The following is a 4,857-nucleotide window of genomic DNA, read 5'->3' as shown; positions in this document are numbered from 1 at the left end:
GCTGAAGCACAGAGTGCGAACTTAACCACTCAGCCACGGGGCCGGCTCCTGTCACTCTCTTTCTTAACAAGCTTTCCAGATTCAGTGCATGAGTTGATACCATTTCGCAGGCTGCTGTCTGTTAAATGGTAAGTTTATCTGGCTTCCAGAGTCCCAAGTTTCCAGAAATTCCTATCTCTAAAGGCAACATTGTAATGCCTCAAAGTCTATACATCAGGTCATGACCTTGCTTGCACCAAGAGTTTAGGGTGGAAAAGTAACAGTGAAAGGAGAGATACACAATTTTTAATATAGCTAAGTGGAAGGTTCCATGTAGCAATGTAAACGGGAAATATAAAATTTTACCCATGATGTTCTAGAAAATATGTACAATTTGAACATGCTCATGTATATGGACAAACAAGATATTTATTTAGATTTGAAGTATAATTATGGAAAAATAATTTTATTGAATGTCTGTTTCATTTTGAAATTGGAAAAATGTTTCTTAAGGGCCTCAAATGTTTGTCGATATAACCAAAGGATTATTCGTGTTGAGAATGCAGATCACACAATGCCTGGTGCCTAAGATTCCCTGTTACCTGGTTCCCTTTTCTGTTTCTGACAGCTGCTGTTCTGGCAGCTTCCCAGTGGTAGCCCCGGTCCAAAGTTCAAATGCCTCTTCTTTTTGTGCCAAGGCGGATTTCCCAGAGAAGACCGTCACCTTCTGGAACCTCATGGTTTCCGCAATAAGCTGAGCAGTCTCCCCCACTGGCTGGCCCAGTAAGTGGCCAGGCTGGGCTCCAACCTACCCTGCCACCCAATGCTCTGACACTTCGGACACTGTCATTTCCTCTGCATTTTTTCTCTGAATTTTTTAGAAACTCAGGGTTTGCAAGACTGGATTCAAAAAACAACCCCCTTTTTCTAGATATGTCCTGGAAGATTGCAGAGGAGCATTTTCAGTATGTTCGGATGTAATTTTCTCAAACACGTCCATACTGTTCCTGACAGTTTCTAGTCACGTTTCTTTTCTGTTTGTTGCTTTTAGCAGGCTTTCATCTCTGGAATATTTTAAATTTTCTCTTCTATTTCTTTCTTATTTTTCTACCAGCTCAGTTTTAGCTGATCTCTTTCTTTGAGTTTATAATCTCTTATTTGAACACCTGTAGCTTTTTTTGACTCCTTTTTCTTTGAGACGTAATGCGATCTCAAATTTTATTTAGATTGTGGCATTTTAGCACTTCCATTTCTTTGATTGATTTGTTTTTTCAGGTCATTTTTTGTGTTCCCTTTGCTTATATTCTGTTCCTTCATTTTCACAGTTTTTATACTGTCTCCTGAGTATCATATTTGAATGGAGCCTAATATTTGCTGTAAAATATTCTAAGGAGGGCAGAGATTGGGGATAGAATAAAGGCAGGGGGACAGAGGAACCTGAGGTGGAATAATTCACAACCTCCGTCTGGATTTTCTTTTATAAATAACTATCCACAGAATCAGTTGCATCCTTTTCCTGGTGGCATATCCCTCATCTGAGTTTTGCATTCATGATGTTGGGTTGGTTCATCGTGTTTGTCCTCACACTATCCCATGGATAGGTGTCCAGGTCGTACACAGTCAAAATGTTGGGTAGGATAGTTCCTCCTTTAGTCTTCCTGTTGTTTCCTGACACATCTATGGGATATACCTTGGTTTTCCTAGATCACATCTCTCTATTCAAATACCCGCTTGGTTAGCATTTGGGGATGTGATTATTCTTAATTAATTAATTAATTTGATGAAACTCTATTTTGACACAGTCTTTGGCAGGGACATTTCATATTTTGAGCTTTGGCACTGTGACTATTTCCTTTTATGAAGATTGATTTCTCCCTCTTTATTATTTAGCGGTTTTTGGTAGATGCCTTTACTTTGGCATCTTTCCCCGTATCCCCAGGCTAAATTTCTTTAAGGAGGCTTCATTGAAGTTTTAGAGAAAAATCAAACAGAACATCAACATGGACCATAGGATATACCTCCTAAACTTAGATCAACCCTAGAGTCTTGTAGCTTGCTGCCCTCTGCCTCACTCCTGTCTTCTCTTCAGGAGAGCAGATACCTCCCAAGAGAGGAGCTCACCCTTTCCGCTGCACCAGCCCCAAGAATTGCATCAAACCTCTCCAGGCCTTGTAGTCCAGGCCCAAGTAACTTTGTTTCATTATAGTTATTCTCCAGTCTCCATTTAAGAACTATCCCTCTGAGTGTTAATTTCTATAGCAGCATATTGAACTCCTCTTAGGATGAATAACAAAAGAGCCAACCCTTCCTTTCAGATAGGAGCCTTGTTTAGACATGTTAGTTTGTGGTTTAGCCTGACAGTCCAATAAGGCAAACATAAAATAGTGTAATGTCAACACATTTCCAAATTTCTTAGTTCTTCATTTGCTTCCAAATTTCTGTATTACATAAGAAATGCGGCAAATAGAAGGAATGACTTTTCAGCAATGGAAAGACAAAGAATGAATAGTTAAAAGGGCAACTTTTGTCGGGGCCCTCCAGGCCCTGTCAGTGTGAGGTATACTCTTCAGTTAAGTAGTTATTTTGTCTTTCTATTGCATAGCCCACTGCAGCCCCTTATCAGAATCAATGCTAATCAATATAGCATCATATAATCCCTTATTCTGATTCTATTCCAACCCTTTCATAATTTAATTTCCTATGTAGTTTGTCTATAGGGAAAATATATGCTTGTTTAGCCCATATATATTAAAGCTTTCTTTGACAGTTAACCTTTTCCCAGTAAATTAAAAATAAAAATTCTGATTTTACAAAGGAGTCTGTTAGGAGATTTGATAGCATGGTTTAGCATCCCTAAGTTAGACGGCCTCTAGAACAAAGATGAGGTGGAATTTTGGAGAATGCAGGGCCAATGGCAGTCTCTGGAGTGTGGTCACTACACTAAGCAAATGCACCTGAAGGGGATCAGTCTTGCAGGCAAGACTCTCTGGAGAGGCTGCTTCAGCAGGATTGGGGTGACTTTCACTGGAACCCCCACAGCGTGTACATTGCCTACCTAGAGAAAACACCAACCTGACAAAGTTTACCAGTTTGCCAAACACGGGTAAAATTAGACTCCTTTAATGAATCTATTGTTACAACTCAACCTTGTAAACAACCCCAAGAAGCTTTCAAGCCTAATATAACTTTAACCAATATACCACCACTTGTAGAGATCCAAGCTTTAAAAAATTACATCAGACTTCACCAAGCAGAAATAATTTCTCATCCTGGAAATGTAAATAAGTGTTTCTATACAAGATTAGTTTTACCTATTTAGGTGAATGTCAAATATAAGGTACTTTGGAATACTTTAAATTTAAGCAAAACTTGAAATAATTTCCTAGCTTTGGCAAAAATGATTTTTTACCCTTACTGAAATAAGAAGGAAACTCATTTATTGAGCATCTTCTATTGCAAGGCAGTATGATCAGTGCATAGTATGCATTATCTCATTTAATTCTTACAACTACCTATTTATGATATTATCCTATTTTACAGGTGAGGAAATTGAGGCGTTGAAAATGTGTTGCTGAGCCAGCCCTGATTGCCTAGTGGTTAAAGTTCGATGCTTGCCACTTTGGCAGCCTGTGTTCACTTACCAGTTGCAGAACCACACCACCTGTCTGTCGGTTGCCATGCTGCGGTGGTGACTCATATAGAAGAACTAGAATGATTTGCAACTAGGATATACAACCATGTAGTGGGGCTTTGGGGAGTGGAAAAAAAAAAGAGGAAGATTGGCAACAGATGTTAGCTCAGGGAAAATCTTTCCTTGCAAAAAAGAAAAAGAAAATTTGTTGCTTAGCTAAAGTCATGCAAATAATATGGTATAGAACCAGAATTATAACCTAGGTCTGTGCCCCTACTGGAGAAGGAAAAAATGATAATTGTTGCTATGCCAATGCTTTCTAGCCAGAGACCACTAGGAGCACACCTGTCGTCAAATTTTGGGTTTATTGCTCATTGCTGTGAGGGAGAATGCACACCGTGGGGAACCATAGGGCATCTCAGTAAGAGGGTGTTAGAAAGAACCTGTTATAGGACTTGAGTTTGGTTGGGTGATTTGGGGAAGGGGTCTACGAAAGCAGGGGTTCACTCTAGATGGGATAGAAAGTAGGAGCAGTTCTATAATTGGGTTTCTCAATCATTCTACAGGAAGGGTAGATTTCGGGATAAAGCCGTAATGGTAAAGAAGCAGCAGTCATTCATAGTAGCCTATGGGAAGGATGTTTGGTATTTTTTGGATAGCACAGTGACCTTGATTTTGTCTGTATTTAGATAAAATTACGAAGTGGACTTGTTTTATCTAAGTCACCGTGTCTGATGTTGGTGTTCTGTGAGATATTTATGTTCCACAGAAAAATACACATGGTCTAACTGTGAGTGCCAGGCCAGCGTCCAGCAACACTGAGTCCTAGCACCAAGTGTCAGACCAGTTCCTGCATGTCAGGGACTGCTCTCTGATTTCTCAACTCGAACCATGATATGACAGCAGAGTAGTAACAGCAGCAGAATTGTGAAATTATAAAATCAAAGATTCTCTGTCTTTTGGTTGGAATGGTTTTCAGGCTTTGGGTGTGTCTAAATGCACAGTTGAGGCATAGATAATGCAATTTCCCTAGGGCTGTTCACAGGACATGGTTTCTGAGAAAGAGATGAGAGAAGTAGAGAGAGAGAGAGAAAAAGAGAGAGAGATCACATCCAAGATGGAAGGGGCAATCTGCCAAAAGTACATCCCATTCCGTTTGCTGCATTCTATTCGTTAGACATGTAGTCTTCAGTCCGGCCCCCACTACAAAGGGAGGGGAATTAACCTTCATCTCCTGAAAAAAGGAA

This window comes from Equus asinus, chromosome 7 (genome assembly GCF_041296235.1).
Source record: "Equus asinus isolate D_3611 breed Donkey chromosome 7, EquAss-T2T_v2, whole genome shotgun sequence".
In the NCBI taxonomy this organism is placed as follows: Eukaryota; Metazoa; Chordata; class Mammalia; order Perissodactyla; family Equidae; genus Equus; species Equus asinus.
This window is presented reverse-complemented; position numbering follows the sequence as displayed.